The sequence below is a fragment of the Balaenoptera borealis genome (genome assembly GCF_965194805.1).
Source record: "Balaenoptera borealis genome assembly, chromosome: 4".
Classification (NCBI taxonomy): domain Eukaryota; kingdom Metazoa; phylum Chordata; class Mammalia; order Artiodactyla; family Balaenopteridae; genus Balaenoptera; species Balaenoptera borealis.
The window spans coordinates 64929134-64951445 of NC_138861.1; positions in this window are offsets into that span (position 1 = coordinate 64929134).

Genomic DNA, 22312 nt, shown 5'->3' on the forward strand with positions numbered 1-22312 from the left:
GAAATGTGGGCTTTATTACAAATGACAGTATTTGAAATAATTACCCATATAATGTTGCAAATGGGAATTAAGTAAGAGAAACTCACTTTTATTATATCATAAAATAAAATTTTACTCTCTCATTCACTGTGATAATGACCTCACACTCGCTCTCTCTTCAAACCTCGAATTCCATCTCCTCTTCTTTTACTCAGAAGAGAACTAACCCATATCTCCTCCAACAAATTTCCAAAACATACCTGGATATGAACCCATACCTTGACTTTCCTCATGCTGGGGTCAAGGAATTATATCTGTTATTGCATGTGGGCAACCTCTCTGCCTAGGCACAGCATTTCATCAGCTCCTGCCTACTCAAGGGTCTTTGCTCCAGTATTCTCCCTCTCTCTCCTGCCTTAATCAGTTTTTCCTCTCCTGAATAATTCTTATCAGCACAAACTTGCGATTATCTTGTATTAAGGAAATCCTCCCTTGACCCATTGTCCTTCTTCAGCTGTTACCACACTTCTCTCATCTCTTTTAAAGCAGAACTCTGAAAGAATTATCTCTACTTGCTTTCTTCATTTTCTCATCTCCAATTCTCTCTTTAACCCATTCTAACTAGTCTTTTGTCTCTACTGAAACTCCACTAAAAATGGATATAATAGTCAACCTCCATCTGGTCAAGTCAGTGATCCATTTTCTGTCCTCGTGCTACTTAAAGTCTCAGCTGAGTGTAACATGGTCGAGTACCTTTCTTCTATTGAATACATAGAGCTGCACTCTCCTGGGTTTTCTTTCTACAACTCTGCCAGCCTTTCCTCAGTCTCCTCGGTGTCTATTCGTTCTGCTGCTAGTCTCTAAACGTGCAATGCCAGAGTTCAGCTATCGGTCTCTTCTTTCTCCAGACTCTCCCCTAGGTGATGTCATTCAGTTCCATGGCTTTAAATACCACGTCTCCTGATAACTTCCAAATCATATGTCCATTCTGAACTTTTTCTTTGGTCTTTCCTACATCCAGCCTTAACTTGGATGTCTAGTAGGCATCTCAAGCTTTACATGTGAAATTGAACTCTTAATTTTCACTGCATCACTTCTCCTCTCCTTGTCTAATCAATCTCAGTATATTATTCATGTACTTGATGAGGCCAAAACTTTGGAGTAAGTCTTCATTCCCCAATCTTTCTCTCTTCCTCTTTTTCTTTTTACTTTAGACATCCAATCTATCAGCTAGTCCTGCTGGTTCTACCTTCAAGAGTCCCACCACCTCTTACCATTTCCACCACTATTAAACTAACACCATTAGTTTCCACTTAGACTTTTCAAAGAGCCTCCAGTCTAGGATGCTTTCACTTTTGTCACTTCACTCAGTCCTCCATGTAGCAACAGGAGTGACTTTCTTCTAAACATAAATTAGATCAAATAATTTTCTTCCTCAAAACTTTTCTATGTCTTTACATTATATTCAGAATAATCTCTAAATTCCTCATGGCTCTTGTGATGTCTCATATGATCTGGCTCCTGTCTGTCTCTCTAACTTCATTTCTACCATCTCTCATTTGCTCATTCTGTTTTAGTTATACTGACTTTCTTGTTCTTCAAACACCCCAAGCTGGTTCTTTCTTCAGAGCATTTGCACTTACTATGCTCTCCACCTGGAATATATCTCCTCTACCTTATCTTCACTTACTGATATCATTCAGGTCTCGGCTATGGACTGAATTGTTTTCCCCCTAAATTCATATGTTGGAGCTCTATCCCCCAATGTGATGGTTTTGGAGAAGGGGCCTTTGGAACATAATTAGTTTTAGATGAAGCCTTTATAAGAAGAGACACCAGAAACCTTCCTCACTCTCTCTCCTCACCACATTAGGACACAGTGAGAAGGTAAAAAAATCTACAAGCCAGGAAGAGAGATTTCACCAGAAACTGACCATGCTGGCACCTGAATCTTGGATGTCCAGCCTCTAAACTATGAGAAAATATATTTCTGTTGTTTAGGTCACCTTGTCTGTGGTATTTTGTTAGGATACTATCTACATAATGTTTAAAAAATGCACAGGACAAAAATCCACATCAATGTCACATTAAAAAAACTTAATGGTTTGGTTCTGATATTTCTCTTGAGTACATTGTCAACACTTAGGAGTCTATTAAAATTGAAGCCTCTTCTACCTCATACTTGAGAGCTTCACTTGTATTATTATAATTCACACAGGAATATTAACAGTTGAACAAATTCTGTGTTCAGTCACATTATTTACACATCAAACTTCTGCAGACATATGTGTTCAGTTGTTAATATTTCTATTTAAATTATAATGACAATATTTAGTGGTTCTATACAGTAGTTCTATAACTATGTAAAAGCAGACCATCCTATTTCTAGTTAAAAACAGTTCATATATATATTTTTTAAACATCTTTATTAGAGTATAATTGCTTTACAATGGTGTATTAGTTTCTGCTTTATAAAAAAGTGAATCAGTTATACATATACATATGTCCCCATATCTCTTCCCTCTTGTGTCTCCCTCCCTCCCACCCTCCCTATCCCACCCTTCTAGGTGGTCACAAAGCACCGAGCTGATCTCCCTGTGCTATGCAGCTGCTTCCCACTAGTTATCTATTTTACGTTTGGTAGTGTATATATGTCCATGCCACTCTCTCACTTTGTCCCAGCTTACCCTTCCCCCTCCCTGTATCCTCAAGTCCATTCTCTAGTAGGTCTGTGTCTTTATTCCTGTTTTGCCCCTAGGTTCTTCATGACTTTTTTTTTTTTTTTAGATTCCATATATATGTGTTAGCATACGGTATTTGTTTTTCTCTTTCTGACTTACTTCACTCTGTATGACAGTCTCTAGGTCCATCCACCTCACTACAAAAAACTCAATTTCGTTTCTGTTTATGGCTGAGTAATATTCTATTGTATATATGTGGCACATCTTCTTTATCCATTCATCTCTTGATGGACACTTCAGTTGCTTCCATGTCCTGGCTATCGTAAATAGAGCTGCAATGAACATTTTGGTATATGACTCTTTTTGAATTATGGCTTTCTCAGGGTATATGCCCAGTAGTGGGATTGCTCGTCGTATGGTAGATCTATTTTTAGGTTTTTAAGGAACCTCCATACTGTTCTCCATAGTGGCTGTATCAATTTACATTCCCACCAACAGTGCAAGAGGGTTCCCTTTTCTCCACATCCTCTCCAGCATTTATTGTTTGTAGATTTTTGATGATGGCCATTCTAACTGGTGTGAGATGATATCTCATTGTAGTTTTGATTTGCATTTCTCTAATGATTAATGATGTTGAACATTCTTTCATGAAAACAGTTCATATTTTTAAGTTCAATATAAATGTGAAAATTGTGTATTTTTCAAGTACTTCATTAGTAAAACACAAATGTTTTGAAGTTTGCATTTGGAATTGCTTGCATATGGCATATTGATAAAGTAAGTATGTACACCACAGCTTGAACATTCTGCGTTGAGTTTAGGTATGGAGCTCTCATTGTCTGCCATTCAAACATTTTTGCCTTTGGTTTTTCAAAGACCATTTCTGAAAGAGTTGTCCATTGATAGCGATTTGAAACAAAACAAAACACAAACATCCCTCATTCACTCTCTCAGGTGTTCTTTCTCCTTCCTATGTCTGTGGTGCTTTTCTATGCATTCATTGTAGTGACTTTTTAAAAATAGTTATCCAGTTTACCAGCCTCCTCTGGAGGTCAGGTGTAGAAAGCAGTTACATTTTCTGGACACTTACTTGGGACAGGAGGAGGCACGAGGAGCTTCACTCATGTTCTAATGGCCGTGGAGACCGATACATGTCCTCATTTATCTGGGGATAAATGTCATCATCTTTGTTCTCCTAAGATCACATTCATTTGTGCAAAATCTCAGTTTTTAAAAGGAATAGAGGAGATAGGAAATAAGGTATTAACTGAACTCCTTTTTGGGACTTAGTTATGTCTTTATGAAATTGCATGTCACTTATCCCCCACTTATTATTGTTAGGGGCTCAGAAGTGACATTCAGGTAGCATCCCGAACAGTATTTGCATGGTGATAGCATACAAAAATGATCAATATTTAACTAATAATTATCTTATTAAGAGTCTTATTCTACGATTGAAATGTACCTGAAATGGATGGTCCAGGGACTCCAGGAATTCTGAGTACCAAAACTAAAAATACTCTTCTAAAGGATGAATCAGCTACTAGCCCTATGCTAGATACTACATTTTCTGTTACAGAAGTATGTCTATTTTCTATTCATTCCATATTTTCTTCAGTTCTTTTGGAATAATGTTCAAAAGATTGCCCCAGTTCTCTCTTTGAATTCAGTTGGAAGTTGGTCTAGAAATAGTGTTCCACCTCTGTGGATAAAAATGAATTTATAGATCATCTGAGGATATAATGCTTCCACGTTCCCCATTATCTTGTCTATTCGTTGACTCTAATTGATTAATGCTCCCTGAGCAATCTCATGCAATTACCCGGTAGTAATATTTCACAGTTACATATATACTTCTTACCAGAAGCCTTAGAATTATAACAATTGCTATTTTAATCATAGGATTACATTGGAAATAAGACGTCTTGGCTATGCTATTTTCTCCACTAAGCTTACTTAGTGATACTATGCTAGTCACTTTTGTCCCATTTTCTTCATTTGTAAACCAGAGATAATGCCACATGCCTGCTCACCAAGCATGTGGTGAGGATTAATTAGGTAAGTATCAGTAGAGCTCTCTGAGCTCCTTAGGATTGAGGTGTTTATCCATCCGAGGTATTATTATTATTATCATTATCATGCCATTTCATTTGGATCATAAATAAAACTCATAGCTGTTAAAGACGGAAAAGATTTTGTTGGCTTGCCAAATCCCACCCTACAACCTCTCTAAGTAGCAGGGCAAGACCGAGTGAGTCCCTTGACAGAAGAGGTATAATGGATTAAACTGATACTTCACTTGATCATAGCCAAAAGGTTTGTGTTAATGAGCTTAATAGTATTTACTTGGTGGGTGTCCAGAACAGCTGTCCTTTTTTGTTGCAGGTGCCAGAACCAAAGCCAAAGCCAGTCTGGATTTAGCAAATCCAATTACTTCTCAGGATTTGCTCCCTTCCAAGACAGCACTTATCATAATCACTCGTTGATAATAGACTCCCTGTAAAGATGATACTAGATACCCATAACCAGATTCAGGATCCATTTTCGTTCTTAAAAACACTATTTTAACGTTATGTAATAAGGCTTATCAGGCATGTTTTACATGTAGAGTGAGAGTTTGGCTTTGATTATGATAACACCAAACAACTCATTCCAGATTTTCTTGATTCGGTAACGCCTCTACAAGAATTGCATTTTGTTTCTGAGCTCACAAAGACATTCCTTGATTATTATTATTATTTTTTTGTCTGGAAGAGCCAAAAGGGAATTCAGAGGACATCCTAATTAAAAATGAAAATAGATCATCACACAAGTAGCTTATTATAAGATGTAAAACCCCATGAAAAATGAATATAATCTTTCTCAAGCAGGGTAAGCTGTGTGTGTGTGTGTGTTTTAATAATCCAGAACACCTGGATATTTCACAGCCAAATAGAAGGCAAAGATGTAAGGTGAAAGTGACCTTGTAATAAGGAAGAATTCACGTATGGAAGGAGGATGCCTGAATGAGCAGACTAACTGGCGACTGAAATTAGAAAACACTTCCCATCAGTGCCAGGTTAAAAAAAAACATATATTGGCAGCATGACTGAAATGACATTGATGGCCAATAGCTCTCAGGCTGCTCACACACACAGGCAAGCCTGCTAAGGCACCTTTCTTAAAGAATTTATTTCTCTATTTGTTTATTTTTTTGCAGGGAAGAAAAGCAGGGAGAGAAGGTGTGTTGGTTTGGGCATGTGCTAATTCCATTTTATGTCTTGTTTTAGCTAATTTACATTTTCTGTCATTAGCCATTTTCTTTTCTTCTCTAGATGACACAGCCTTACTTTAGTGAATTTGCCTAACTAGGCAAATGCTTCATAAAAATCCCCCTGCCCATTCGTGGTACATGTGATATTTTGCTAATTGATTTGGCTAATTGTAATTTTCACATGGCAACAGATTTTCAGTATATTAGAAGACTTTCTATACATGAATCTTGATGTTCCAAAGCTTTCTATTTAAAATAATATCATTTTCCTAGGCAGTTTGTCTGACTCTTGAATTTCCTTTTTTCTTTTTCCTTCTCCTTACCTTGACCTCTAACTTTGTAATTTCCATGGTTATAGAGATTGTATATCCCAGACTTTCGGGAACTGTCCCAATTTCTCCTTGCAGTTTCAAAAACCGCTGAGATGTCTTAAGCATCCAAATAACATTTGCTGTACTGCCTATTCCATCACAAAGCTGTACAAAATTCTTGAGTCAGGTGTATTCTGATTCTGTTGTAAGCAGAAAATATTTTCCTTGTAAAGGAAAATATAGTCTCTGTGCCTGTGTAGGGCCTGAGTTTGGAAACTGAAGTAAATCCACCCACCTGTAGGTTGTGAATGCTTTACTTCATCCAGTAAGTATGTTTTCAGCACTATAAGAATAAGTTTTGTATCCTGTGATAAACCATAATGGAAAAGAATATAAAGAAGAATATATATATACATGTATAACTAAATCACTTTGCTGTACAGCAGAAATGAACACAGCATTGTAAATCAACTATACTTCAATAAAAAAGTTTGAAAAAAAAGAATAAGTTTTGTATAGAACTCTCTTCAATTAGGCCTTTAAAATGTTACATGCTGGTATGACCCAATTTTCCATCCTTCCAATAATTAACTCTGTTAATACTTATTATCTATGTAGACTCTTTTTCCTTTCTTGGCCACAGAGTCAGTTCCAAGGTCCTAGAATAAAGAGATCAAGATTTGAGCTGAACAGTCTATGACTTAACAGTCCACATCTTAACATCTTCATCTCAAAGATGATTTTTCAAAAAAAAAAAAAACCACTAAGAAAATTTCAAAGGAGAGTAAATACCATTAATTTTACATTCTATCTCTTTTTTACAAAGTCAGGGCCATTTAAAACACTCATATTCAGTATTTTCCTGTAAATTTTTATATGCAAATTCTAGTAATAATCATATTTATTGCTCCTTGTTTCATCAGATTTTTAATCTGACATTGAGAGAGAGAATTATTTGTTCAATGAAGTGTAACTATCAAAAAGTCTGAACACGGAGAAAACTCTTTCTCAGTGGAATTTACTGATAGAAGGTAGGAAAGGGTAGAGATTTGTCATGGTTTAGGGAATAAGGACCTCCATCCTCTTACTTGTGTATGCCACCCATCCCCAGCCTGACCTTTTTCTCTATTTAGCAAGCAGTGTTTTATTTTTAGGAATCCAGGTAAACGGAGGACAGGCTGTTAACAGATGAGAACTCTACCAACTTTGATCTTATGTCTTTAATAAACTTTTGTTGACCTGCTTCCATATGCCAGTTATTGTGTTGTTTTTTAGGACAATTTGTGAAGAAGACTACTTCCAAAATGATCAAAATGTTCTAGCCATCTGATTGCTGCTTTTGACATTTTTTAATGCCAGGCAGTTGAGACTGGCAAACTAACATTTTTTCCATTCCTATCTATGATATTCTCTTCTGTGAAGTGATTTTTTTTTTTTTTTACTATATATTACATTGCATTTTTTGGAATTGATTTATTTATGACATTTACCTTCTCATATCCTCTTCTTGTTTTCATCTCACCTGGACTGCCATGTACATTCACATTGCCCAGAAATTCATATTTCTGACTCTTTGATAGCAGTTAAAAACTTTAGCAGTCTATTGGTGATTGTAAAAAATAAGAGTTAATCCCTGGTGAAGTATTTCTGGGTACAATTAGTTCTGTCCAGGATTGCATATTATTTTCTTTTTTTTAAAATGCCATAACATTTTAAAAAATGGAAGTATAGTCAGTTTACAATTTTGTGTTAGTTTTTGGTGCACAGCAAAGTGATTCAGTTATATATATATATACTTTTTCATATTCTTTTCCATTGTGGTTTATTTCAGGATATTAAATATAGTTCCCTGTAGTATACAGTAGGACCTTGTTTATTCATTCTATATATAATAGTTTGCGTCTGCAGATCCCAAACTCCCATCCACTGCCCTCCCCGCCCCACCCCCTTGGCAACCACAAGTCTTTTCTCTATGTGTGTGAGTCTATTTTTTTTCATAGATAAGTTCATTTGTGTCAGACTTTAGATTCCACACATGTGATATCATAAGGTATTTGCCTTTCTCTTTCTGACTTACTTCACTTAGTATGATAATCTCCAGGTCCATCCATGTTGCTGCAAATGGTGTTATTTCATTCTTTTTTTATGGCTAAGTAGTATTCCACTGTATATATATATACCACATCTTTATCCATTCATCTACTGATGGACATTTAGGTGGTTTCCGTGACTTGGCTATTGTAAATAATGCTGCTATGAATATAGGGGTGCATGTATCTTTTTGAATTACAGTTTTGTGCAGATGTGTGCCCAGGAGTGGGATTGCTGGATCATATGGTAGCTCTATTTTTAGTTTTTTGAGGAACTCCATGCTGTTCTCCATAGTGGCTGCACCAATTTACAGTGTAGGAGGTTCCCTTTTCTCCATACCCTCTCCAGCGTTTGTTATTTGTAGACTTTTTGGTGATGGCCATTCTGACTGGTGTGAGGTGGTACCTCATTGTAGTTTTGAGTTGAAAAATGCCGTAACATTTTTTTTTAAAGAAATAGTCACAAAATTTATTATGTTAAAGAGACAGATTAGAAAACAGTATTACAGTATTATCTAATTTTTAAAATTTTTATGAATATATTGCTTTTATAAATAGCTTGAATAAACATACACTAAAACATTACCATTAAATCCAAGGAAGAAGGGATATATGTATACATGTGACCGATCCACCCTGCCACACAGCAGAAACCAACACAACATCACATAGCAGCCACACTCTAACAAAACCTTTTTTTTAAATTAAAAAATATTACCATTAACTATCTTCATGTGTAAGAACTATGGAATTATATATATATATGTATATATATATATATATATATATGCACACACATATATGTGTGTGTGTATATTTATTTATTTATTTATTTATTTGGCTGTGCCACGTGGCATGTGGGATCTTAGTTCCCCAACCAGGGATTGAACATGTGCCCCCTGCATTGGAAGCTCAGAGTCTTAACCAAAGGACTGCCAGGGAAGTCCAATTATGGAAATTATAGTTCATTACTTAACTGTAAATTATAACCCTCTATTTAATTTCTCTCTTCTATGAAATTCTGAAGGCAGGACTTGCACTGTCTTATTTACTCTTATTAATTTTTCTATGCAGTATTTTATTTTTTATTAAATTTTTCCATTGAAGCATATTTCATTTATTTTATTAGTTTCAGGTGTACAGCTCAGTGATTCAGTATTTCTACAGGTTATACTCCATTAAAAGTTATTACACAATAATGGCTATAATTCCCTGTGCTATACAATATATCCTTGTTGCTGATCTATTTTATACATAGTAGTTTGTATCTCTCTTTTTTTTTTTTTGAAAAATGCCATAACATTTTTTTTTTTTAAAGCAATTCCTTTATTTTTATTATTTATTTATTTTTATTTTTGGCTGTGTTGGGCCCTCGCCTCCGTGCAAGGGCTTTCTCCAGTTGCGGCAAGCGGGTGCCACTCTTCATCGCGGTGCGCGGGCCTCTCACTATCGTGGCCTCTCTTGTTGCAGAGCACAAGCTCCAGACACGCAGGCTCAGCAGTTGTGGCCCACGGGCCCAGCTGCTCCGCGGCATGTGGGATCCTCCCAGACCAGGGCTCGAACCCGTGTCCCCTGCACCGGCAGGCGGACCCTCAACCACTGCGCCACCAGGGAAGCCCTCCATAACATTTTAAAATTTGTGTTATGATAGTGCCAGAGAAGAAGCAAATAATTTCAACTGTGGGGAGGAGTAATCAAATGTCTAACACTGGATATGGGAACAGCATCTGAAATAAGTGAGTCGGACCCTAAAAGAAGACAAAGACTTAGGAACCATAGTGTTGGAGTATGAGGGGTTTATAGGACGCAGATCATGGAATTTTCTTATTATATCATCACCTTATGATTTCTACACAAATCCTCATAACTGCATTACAGATGAATTACCAAGAAAACAAGACCACATATTTAAGGAACCATGTTTGTTATAGTTTTACTCTTAAATCAATTTTATGTTCTGTGGCATTCAGTATTCATCTCCCACATTGGAGAAATCCAAATTTGGGGAGATGCAGTAATTAGTATAATTGCATGATTCCCTACTTAAAAAAATTAATCCCCCTCTTCTGTGAACTCTATCTCTCAGACAAAGTATCTTTATAAAGTAATCATTAATTTGTAGTCTCCATATTTTTGTCATCAGTAAAATATCAAACTGCCAATCAGAGCTTCTGATCAATATTAATAGTCACATTGAATAACTTTAATTTGTTGATTGTCTGTAACATGTCAGGCACGGAGAATATAAAGGTGAAAAAAGCATAGTCCTGGCCTCTAAGGAGCTTATAGTCTAGTGAGAAAGATATAATCAATGTACACTGAGTTCATATAATCCGAAAGCAAAGAAGACTCATTTAAGTTTTAAGCTGTCCTATAACCTTTTATTAGATAAATATGATTTTTATTAACCTTTTTGAAATTAGGTCAATGATCTTCATATCGTCTTCTGAGTGGGTTATTACTAGCCCAAGCTGAGATGGTGAAAGGCATTGATCCCTTTAGGATTAGAGTTCAGAATAATAACTCCACCAAAAAGGGCTTTTATCATTTAAGTGTTCCTGTATAGAGCTGAATTAGCATTAAATGAAGTAAGTGTGCATTATAGAGAAAATCCTGGCAAAAGTGGGTTTTTTTTTTTGCTTGTTTGTTTTTTACAGTATTTTATGCAATAGTGGTACAGTCAAAATGTTAGATTTGCTCCCAACCTGTCAAATGTACCCAAACCACAAGAGGGAGAAACAACTGTTTCACAAAAGGAATCCTAGAAGCAATCTCTTTTATAAATGCCTGTTGGCGTTTTTGACCTAAGCAGAGCCTCAGGGGAGATTATTCTCTAGTGAGCAATGTGGCATGGATGAACTGTGAATATCTGGGATTTATTATGCCCATGTAGAACATAACCCTATGCATTCTAGGCTCTGATTTCTCCCAACGGCTGATTTCAGAAGTTTAGAAGGAAGAAGCATATTGTGTCTCACCTCACAGCCTCTATTAATATATATGATTTGTCTCTCTCCCTCACACAAACACACAAAAACACTCATACTTAAACACACACATTTATACACCAAGCCTCGAGTGATTTGGACAGTGCTATTTATGGAAGAGGTGAGCTCTGGTTCCTAATTCCTGCAGTAATTACTTGAAGCATGAGATTTGATTACCCATATATTATTATGCATGCTGCATAGTATTTTTGACTGTCACCTCATGCAGCTCTTCTTAAAAAAGAAGTCTCACAATTTAGCTCAGGAAGACCAATGTTTTACATAGGCAGAGCAAGTTAGTGGCGAGCTTTGCCAAGAAATGTATAGGCTTTTAAGAAACCCTGATGTAGAGGCTGGGCAGATCAGTGTTTGCTAAGGCGAAGTGCTTACAGAGAAGCCTGGAGATTTGAAAAGGTGAGAGAATTTGAAGAGTGGAGTGGGTAGCTGGTAATTACATACTGCATGGTAAAATGTAGTTCTTATAACTTAAGTAAAAGTTGAACCCCAGACAATGAAAGGGGAATATAGGCTAATTAATTTCCTTTATTCAAGAATCATAGCTACTGTTTTGGTGAAAATCTTTTACCATTATGAGGTCCTCCTGTGAAATCTGTTTGTATTCTGGGAATATAAGGCATAATAAAAATGACCACAAAGCAAGGGGAAGGGATGGCTTAGTGTATGGCATTAGCAAAACCTACCTTCCCACATGGAGAAAAATAAAGCAGATCCCTGTTTTACCAATCCAACAGTAGATTTAATGCATTAAAGACATTACTATGAAAGGTTAAATATGACTGATAGAAGAAAACATAGAGGATATTTTGTAACTTAGGGGAGAAGAAAAACTTTTAAATGAAGTTCCCAAAGCACAAATTCTAAGATGGTAAATGGCTAGATATGGGGTTACATTGAAATGAAAGGTGTTTGCTCAATAAAGGAAGCCAAAGACAAACTAAGGTGATAAATGACTGCTGGAGACAATATTGGAATTTTGTAAAATCAAGAAGAGGTCAATTTCTAGAATTAAAAACAAGAAAAAGGCAGAAAATCAAATGAAAAATGGGCAAAGGATATGAGTTGATAATTTAGATGAGGGAAAGCCTGATTTGCCAATGTAAAGTAGTCATTCAAGAAATGGAAATTAATTTAATGCTGAAATATGATTTTACATACATCAGATTAGTCATGATTAGAAAGGAGCATGCTACTAAGTGAGGAGAGGATGTGGGTGACTGTAACTTTTATGCTCTGTTAGTGAGAATGTAAATAGTACATTTTTTTCTGGGAAGCAGTCAGCCAGTCTTTAGTGAAATTAAGAATATGCCAGCTCTATGACCCTCCACCCCCATGGATATATGCCAGGAAGTTTTTTTCTTTCTTGCTTCTTCTTATATTTTCTATCACTTTCCATGTTCAAATGTTCACATTCAGCTGCTTTGAGGGCTTCATTATTTCTTAATCAGAACTGAATAATTAGGATATACTTCCACCAACTATCCAGATTAAACATTAGATATACATGATAACTTGCCACTAGGCAGGAAATTTTTTCACAGTCACTAAGGAAACATGTTTAGGGGTTTTTGTCAGGCCATTGTTTGTGGTAGAGGGGAGATGAGGGCAGAGTAGGTTTCTATCACTAGGAGAGTGAGTAGTAAGGTGTGGTGATTTCATAGTAAGGAAAATCACAGAACTATAAACAGTGAACTAGATATAAATACAAATCTCAAACATGATATTGATAAAACAAAGATAAATTTTTATAAATTTTAAATAAAATTTTTATTTTTTAATACATTTATATATATATATTTGATTCAGACTAATAATTTATTTGTTTTAGCTAAGAGAATATAAATGAAACAGAAGGTGGTGAAGGTAGCCAGTCAACATAGGCAGAGATACTCCTTTGGTATCCAGGATTCTCTATGCTGCCAAGCATGGAAAGCATATAATTCACCCTGCTTCTGTTCCCCCCAGGCCACTAAGGAGCTAGTCCTAAATTCTAAGATGAATGAGTCACAGCTTAATGCCATTTATGTAAATTAGTGCATGAGATATAAACCCATTTGTGATGTTGTGACATATAAGAAATATGTATTTGGTCTTTGTCTTCAGCTCCTGGCCAAAGTTTCTAAAACCTTTGCAATTTCCTAAGTAATAAAGGTGATGGGAGCATCTTTTGTTCTAATATTTGATCTTTGACCCTGGTTCCTAATACAGAGCTCCTAAATCTCTTGGAATTCCCTAGGCGATAGGAGTGTCTTTTGTTCTAATAGGGTTACTCTTGGTGGGCTCCTGGATGGCTTCATGATGGAGGCTGGTCACCAGAAAAGCCAAGCCATGATTAGAAGCTTGGAACTTTAAGTCCCCATGCCTCATCCTCTGGGGAGAAAAGAAGGGTTGGAGATTGAGTCAATAATTGGTCATGTCTGTGTGATGAAGCCTCCATAAAGATCTCTGAACTATAGGGTTTGGAGAGCTTCTAGACTGGTGAACATATATCCATGTGCTGGGAGGGTGCTGCACCCTAACTCCACAGGGACAGAAACTCCTGCTCTGGACCTTGCCCTTTGCCTCTCTTTATCTCGCTATTCGTCTTTATCCTTTGTCATATCATTTATTATATCGTAAACCAGTAAATGTAAATAAGTGATCCCGTGAGTTCTGTGAAATATCCCTAGTAAATTATTGAAGCAGAGTAGGAGCTCATGGGCTATAAGACCAATTTATAGCCAGTTGGTCAGAAGTACAGGTGACAACCTGGAATTGTGGTTGGCCTCTAAGGTGGGGACAGTTTTGTAGGAAGAAGCTCTTATCTTGTGAGATCTGACACTAACTCCAAGTAGACAGTATCAGAACTGAATTGAATTGTAGGACACCCACCTGGTGTCAGAAAATTTGTCACTGTGAGGGGAAAAATCCCTACACATTTGGTGGCCAGAGGTATTGTAGTAGTTGAGGAGAAACATTAGAGTTTTTCAGTATACCATTTTATAAGAATACATGCTAATTAAAAAATGTATTATTATTTTTTAATTGAAGTATAGTTGATGTACAATATTATCAAGTAAAATGTGTATAGTATAGTAATTCACAATTTTTAAAGTTTATACTCCATTTATAGTTATTATAAAATATTGGCTATATTCCCCATGTTGTACAATATATTCTTGTAGCTTATTTTATAGCTAATAGTTTGTACTTCTTATTCCCTTACCCCTGTATTTCCTCTCCCCCTTCCCTGTCCCCACTAGTAACCACTAGTTTGTTCTCTGTATCTGTGAGTCTGCTTCTGTTTTGTGATATTCACTAGTTTTTTGTATTTTTTAGATTTCACATATAAGTGATATCATAGAGTATTTATCATTCTCTGTCTGACCTATTTCACTAAGCATAATACCCTCCAGGCCCATCCATGTTGCTGCAAAAGGCAAAATTTCATTCTTTTTTATGGCTGAGTAGTGTTCCATTGTATACAGATACCACATCTTCTTTATCCATTCATTTTTTGATGGACACTTAGGTTGCTTCCATATCTTGGCTATTATAAACAGTGCTGCTATGAACATTGGGGTGCATGGATCTTTGAAAATTAGTGTTTTTGTTTTTTCAGATATATACCCAGGAGTGGAATTGCTGGGTCTGATTTAAGGGCATAAGTTGAAACAGTAGAGCAGGTACCTGTGGGGGACGGGGTGTGAGTGGTGGGGACCGGAGTGGAGAGCAAGGATAAGGGGGAAAACATATCATAGCCACAAATAAAGAGAATTCCATATTTCTCTCTGGCATCTCTCAAACAAAGACAGACTTTAAAGATTTGTTTCATTTTTATTTATTTTTTTATTTGCATTTATCTCAGAAATAGTAATGAAAAGAACATAAGATCCAGGTTAGAAAAAGTGGTTTTGTTCTGACTCGGCGGGTTATCACTGCCCCCTTGATGCTCATATTCCTCAGCTACAAAATAATGCTGCTACTGGTCCTTTCACATTTTGAGGTCAATTAAATGAGTTCTAACATGTAATAGTACTTTGTAATCTGTCAAATGTTTTTCCAGCATTAACCAATTTCATTTCTGGTGTAGCAAGTTTAGTCACACATAGCAACTTTGTGTCTTTTTAGTAAACCAAGTTGAAAATTGAAAACTAAGCCTCGTTTTAACTGGCACATGGTTCTGCATTCATCTGGGAACAAGTGTTGATCATCCTTTTTTTGTACAGTTAGGAACAGCTTAGTGCAGTAGTGTTGAGCTGGCTTCAGCTGTCAGACTTTCTGGATTAGAACTGAGCTCCCACTTGCTCTCAGTGACCTGGGGCAAGTGACTTAAATTTTTCAAGTCTGGGTTTTTTTGTCTGTAAGGTGAGGGTGGTCATACCTTCCTCTAGGCAGGGTTGAAAGAATTGAATATGCTATTGAATATAAAGTGCTTAAAATAGTCCCTGTCACAGAGTACTCAACAAATGTCAGTTGTTGTTGTTGTTATTATTATTGAATTAAGATAAGCCTCAGGGATTGACTTTGGCTGCTCTCTTCACCCATACTTTTTGCAATAAATAATCCAAGTTGATTAAAAAAAATCAAGGAAAACCAAAATAGATAAAGTTGATAGGAGGAAAGGTCTTCCAAAGTATTAAGAGCATGTAGGACAGATACGTTTTACTTACCAACTTGACTAACATCCACATATATTTGGGGGTTGTCTTCTGGTCTACTCAGTCGTTTCCAACACTGGAAAACATTTAGTCTAGTGATCTCTCTCTCCTTTCTTTTAATTCTGTCTTTCTTGTCTCTAGTTCAGAGAGAATTAGAGCCATGACTGGGTTATAGCTCCCCTCAGCTATTTTATCTTTAATATCAATATTATTTGACATTTAAATTAAAAATAGCATTCATGAGTCTGTTCTGATTTTAAGAGTAGTAATATGCTTGTGATGGGCAATTTGGAAAATATAGAAAAGGATAAAATTGAAATCACTCATATCCATGCTATCTAAAGAACGATGGTTGACATTTTTAAAGTAAAAACACTGTTTAACTACTTGTATTTGACAGAAGAAAAAAATGTAACTGAAGGGTATACTAAAATTAGTTCATTTAAAAAATATGTATTCATTGCTAGAAGTTTTCACCAAAGTTAAAATTTAAAAATTAAAAAAAAATTTAAAGATTTTGGGTATATTTTATTGTTGTGGGTATGGTTATTGAGATTTTGGAACTTCAAATTTCTTAGCATAGAGTTAAGTGTGCAGATAGTAAACCTTAGTGTACTAAGTTTAGTACACTATGTACTAAATAGTGTACTATTTCATAAACATCAGTTCACCTTTCATTAACTTAAAAACAAATTAAAATTCAAGCCAACTTTTAGAATTACTCTCTAAAAGAAATTAATATGAAAAGACTGCTCTGTAAGGACAATGTATGGTAAAATGACAAATTACTTTTAGAAAACACACAAACTATAAATTAAGAGTACTAGTTAGTCTTATCTGTCCTGAAATACATGACTAAATGTTTTGGCTTTGTTATTTCAGAGAGCATCATTACTTATGTTCTAATCAATTGTTCAAAATCATTTCATATATTATTTTGTTTAGATTATAACTTTTAATTTGTATTTGTTTCTAATTGGAAACTTATTTTCTTATTGATAAGAAAAGGGATACCTTCTCATTAGCAGCATGTTATAATTTAATTTGTACATTCTTACTGTAAAATTGTATAATAATATTTATTCTCATTTTAAAGACATTTTTACACAAAGTTCTCAGACTTCCACTTCTAATTTGAACCAGTAAATGTTTGACCTGATGACACAGCTTTCATACTGAAATTTTTTTAATTGCATACTTTAGGTGCTTTGCACTGAATCATGTCCCTCCAAAATTCATATGTTGAGGCCCTAACTCTCCGTGTGACTGTATTTGGAAATAGGGCCTTTAGGAGGAAACTATGGTTAAATGAGGTCTTAACGGTAGAGCCCTAACTGATGGAATTAGTGTCCTTATGAGAGACAAGAGAGAGCTCACTTCTGTCTTCATGTGTGCATGAAGAAGAGGTCATGTGAACACACAGTAAGATGGCAGCTTTCTGCAAGCCAGAAGAGAGAACGCACCAGAAACAAACCATGCTGGCATCTTAATATCAGATTTCCAGTCCCCAGAACCGTGAGAAAATAAGTTTCTGTTGTTTAAGCCACCCTGTCTATGATATTTTGTTATGGCAGCCAAAGACTGATTTTACCATATCTTGGATCCCATGTTTGTCTTTTGGATTTTTTATTTTACTAGAGTTTTTCCAAGAATACATTTTTTAGAAGGAATATATGGATGGTGAACTTTCTGGATCCTTAAATATCTGAAAATGTTATTTTGAATTAAGCTATAATGTACCATATTTATTCATGTATATTTTATTTATTTATAAGGTCAAATTCTTTCAAATTTACCAGTCAGTGAGTCTTGTTAAGTCGATGTAATGGTTAGAATAATAATTCTTCATTTCATGTGGATTAATCGCGGCAATCTCTCCTATTCTCTAGAAGTTCTATCATATATTCTGAGATTTGACACATGACAGGCAAGCTATGGGTTTAAAATTGCTTTTTATTTCAGTGCTTCAGAAAATTTGGCATAATATGGTTCCATTTTATAAAACAGAGAATGACAAACTCCTCTTTTATAACTATACAAGTTTATATTTTGTGTATGTGTGTATGTATTAATATACATTCATACTAGGAAATAACTGCTCCTCTATCAACTTTACTTATTCTAGACATGTTCTTGTAGATTTGTCTAGGGCCAAACTGCAGTTCACATCTCCATCTATCTCCCACGCAGGAGAATTAGGACTACTAGTTCAGAATTTCCATTGGTACAATTACTAATTACCCGCAATCTGTTTCCACCTTCTGTACTAGACTCTGTGTGAAGTTAATCCAGAATTCTGTTGGAAAGAACGGCTCTTAGTTTCTTCAGATCTTTTCTATGTCTTTAGCTTATACTTTCTGGGCTCTTATTTCTCCATCTAGCTGATGCCAGATGCTCTGCATTTCTCTTCCAGAAAGTTCTCATAATTTCTTGTCTGGGTAAACATTTTTTTAAGACCATATGTATTAATTTTTATTATGTTTTCTGCCCTTTCAAAGGGAGTTTGGGAGGGAAAAGAAGCCGATTAATTTACTCTTTACTTCTTGAACTAGAAGTCTCTCTTTCTTACATGATTCTCTCCATTTAGTAGAGTATCAACTTTAGGGACTCCACCAAGCCATCATATTTTTTCTTGTTCCTCAGAACAAACAACCTCAAAATTACCATCCATGAGGCCATCCATTTTCCTATCACCTTTGTATCACCTGTGGGGAAAAAAAGTGTGTTTACTGCTCACAAATGATCACACTTCTCACCTCTGACATTACAGAGGTTTTTATTATTTGGTTTTTTTTTTGCATTTGAAAAATTATTTCAATTAAGGAGAGTACCTACACTCACTCTAGTTCAGATCCTATATATCCCAAATATATCCTTCAGAAGTAAACTTTCCTTTTAATTTTGGGCCACAGAGCACCAAAATAAGAAGTCAAATATGGGAAAAGAAGAAAATAAAAATCGCTTTGAGTAAATATGAAAAATCCTGACTTAGAATAATAAAACTCTTTAAGGACATCAAGTTGAACCATCTCCTTTTATGGATAAGGAAGTTAAAGTTTTAATTTCTATTTGAATACCACCCCTTTCAGAGATTGAAAGAAAATGCCAATGTTAAATATGCAAGGTAGACTCCCTGTGCAAACCCTTGTGGCCATGGGGAAAGAGTTTCTTTAGGGGAGTACAGTAACATTGATGACTTATGGCTGACCGCAATTACACTTACTGTCATGAGCCACTCTGGACAATCCCAGGAGACTAAAGCTTCCCTTTGCACATCAGTCATTACCATAGTATTGAATGGATGGCTAATGATGTTGTTGGCCTGTGGTTGTATTCATGTCTCTTTCTTGGAGAACAGTAATCTTCACATTTCTGCTTGTGGCCCTGGGTAGGGCTGGCAAGGAGAATAAAAATTTCTATTTCCTGTCCAAAGGATGGAAATGCTGTCCCAGAGGCTGCCCATGCTGAAAGCCAAAACTACTGTTCGTTCTCAAATGGTGCTCACCTACTCATCAATAAATCCATAGTTTCTAAAGTCCTGGTGGAAATTTGAAAAATAATATCACATGTTACTATTTATCCCGACTTGGGATCACTTAACAATTAGGTGATTAATTGACTAATTATTGCTGATAGTGGTAATGTACTTAGTACTACCCAAACAAGGTTACCACAGTGACCTCAGAGCTGTGAATCATGATACAAGAGTGGTGGTGCTGTCTGATTTAGAAAAGACCTTGCTGATTCAGGCCCTGTGTTGGAAGACTGCCCAAGGCTGAGTATGAGCAAGGCATCCCAGTGAGGTCAAACCATTTACACTGGAGATAAAAAAGAAACAACAACTAGGTATTTATTATTCCTATAATTTATAGTCTTTTCTTCTATAGTGACCTACTTCTATCTTTTGAGCCCATCCAATATAACATTCCCATATTTTTCACATCATTCAGTATATCTACTTCCATACTTAATATTGTATTATCTGTTTTTCTTGTTAAGTACAATAGTGCTGTGAATTTATTCTTCTGATCCTATCCTCAACATCTATCTAAATTGCATAAAACTTTTGGTATTTCAATTTCTCACTTTCAGTCCATTTACTGTGTTATTGGGCAAGTCATTTAATTTCTCTGAACATGATGGGTATTTTGCATGTGTGAGGCTATTTTGGACATTCTACAAATATAATTAAAAAGACATCTTCTTGGGGCCTTCCTGATGGCACAGTGGTTGAGAATCTGCCTGCCAATGCAGGGGACACGGGTTCGAGCCCTGGTCTGGGATGATCCCACATGCCGCGGAGCAACTAGGCCCGTGAGCCACAATTACTGAGCCTGCGCGTCTGGAGCCTGTGCTCCGCAACAAGAGAGGCCGTGATAGTGAGAGGCCCGCGCACCGCGATGAAGAGTGGCCCTCACTTGCCGCAACTAGAGAAAGCCCTCGCACAGAAACACAGACCCAACACAGCCAAAAAAAAAAAAAGAGACATCTTCTCTGTCCTTTCTATCATCTTCTAGCACAGTATCTTATGCATAAGAAATGTATTGTGCATTGATGAAATTATCTAAATTAAGATACAGCCCTTGCCCTCAATAAAAGGGTGATTGTTATAAATGTTAAGTGAAATGTCCGTTGGGAGCTGCTACAGCCCTGTACTATCTACATGTCAGTGGTGACTTGTTTTCTCCAAATCCATGGTCTGTGGAAATCCGGAGCCTCCATCAATATTTCTGTTTTTCCTCCGTGTAGGGAGAGTGATGGAGGACTTGGGTAGGCTGGAATTCTCTGCTTCTCAGTTTTGTCTTCTTATTTTGTTTCTGCCCTACAGTGTATTTCTCCAAGGTGAAATCTAGCTCCTTAACTGATTTTCAGTGCCAAAATATCATTCAAACAAGCATTCATGAATTTAATTGATTTTATTTGTATTTCTTTAAATTAAAAAAAGAATCTTTCCCAGTATAATTTTCCACTTACATCTACTTTCCATGTGTATCTATCTTCTATGCATTAATTTTTATATAAATTCATATCATAAAATGTATAATAATATGTAAGATATATTTTGTGTTTGTTTTATATATGTTGTGCATTTATTTAAAATATAAAGTGGCATTTTGTTGTACTTCTTGTTCTGCTTCTAAGTTTTTTTACAAACCTTTTTAAAGATCTTTCCATGTTGATACGCATAATTTTAGCATTCAGCAATACTTAATACAACATTTTATTTCTCTCTTTACCTAGATAGATATTTAGAGACGCTTTCAATTCTTTGCTGTTACAAACAATGCTACAAAGAGCATGTTTGTACCTCCAGCTTTGTATTCATGTTTAAGAGTTTCTCTGGGGTGCCAGAGTGCAATAGAGTGGCTTTTAAAGCAGAGAGTGGAATGGAGCATGGGGTATGCACATACTATACTTAGGTACACTATACTCTGTCTGATTGTACCCTAAAATGACTCCACTAATTCATAATCCCACAATCCTTTCCAGTATTTCATGTTGTCTGAATTATATTTGTAAGTCACGTTGGTATAAAGTGGATATGTTATATATAATGGATCTCTGAACATACATGGATCTGTTTCTAGATCTGGCTTTTTTTTCTATTATTATAACACTGCTTTAATTACGATAGCCTTGTAAAATATCTTAGTATCTTATTAAATTAAGCTCTGCTATTTGCTCTACTTTTTCTGGATTATCATAGTTATTTTTTAAATTTTATTCTTCCATATTAATTTTAAAATTTTCAAATTAGAATTGTCACATTGCATGAGTCCAAAGGGCATCGTTCATGTAAAATATAAACTGCAACAATGTAGTCCTGTGATAAATTCCTTTAAACTCTTAAAATATTTTGACTGCAATTGCCATTGAACATGTAGGCTAAGTTGGCAGAAATTGACATATTTATAATGTTGTTATAGACTTTGTGTAATTATATACTTATATATGCTCTATAAGGATAGGAAGTTTAGTTTTTCTTTTTCACTGCTCTTACACTATAACCAAGATGAGAGTCTGACACAGCAGGAATTCAACAAATAATTGCTGAATGAATAAAGTTTTCTACCCATCCACTCATTCATTCATGTGTATGGGGTATTTCTCCACCTATTTTCGTATATTTGGATGTCTTATTAAATGTCATTTAATGATTACATGTTTTCCAGAATGGCTTTGTAAAGCTTTCGTTAGGTTATTTCCTAGATACTCTATAGATTTTATTCAAATGATAATTACTGGTATAGGTAAACTTGGCTGATTTTTGGGGATGATGTTCACATATTGCTACAGTGTCATTAATTTTAGACGTTCATCTATTGATTCTTTTTTTTCCTGTGTACACAATC